The sequence below is a fragment of the Charadrius vociferus genome, unplaced genomic scaffold (genome assembly GCF_000708025.1).
Source record: "Charadrius vociferus isolate BGI_N301 unplaced genomic scaffold, ASM70802v2 scaffold657, whole genome shotgun sequence".
Lineage (NCBI taxonomy): Eukaryota > Metazoa > Chordata > Aves > Charadriiformes > Charadriidae > Charadrius > Charadrius vociferus.
In genome coordinates this window covers 195,827-196,148 of record NW_009649299.1, presented here as the reverse complement: position 1 = coordinate 196,148, position 322 = coordinate 195,827, and positions in this window count along the sequence as shown.

The following is a 322-nucleotide window of genomic DNA, read 5'->3' as shown; positions in this document are numbered from 1 at the left end:
GAGGGCTGGAGCAGCCTCAGCCTCCTCCTTCCCATGCGGAGTCTCGGGGCTGGAACGAGGGGGTTGTTTCCCCCCGGTTCCGTGGGGAGCTGAGCCGCACCGCCCGAGCCCGAGCAGCCTCTCTGCAAGGGGAAAGCAAAGCACAGATTGAAACGGTCACGTTAAAATACCCACAGCTTCGCCTCCTCGCTGCTCCAGCGCCTCTCCCGGACCGGCAAACCCCGGCAGAGGTTTCGGCTGCGGGGCCGGGCTGGAGCTCTGGGGAGCTGTGGGGCCCGCAGGATGGGAGACCACGAAGGACAGGCAAAGCCGGGCTGCCTTT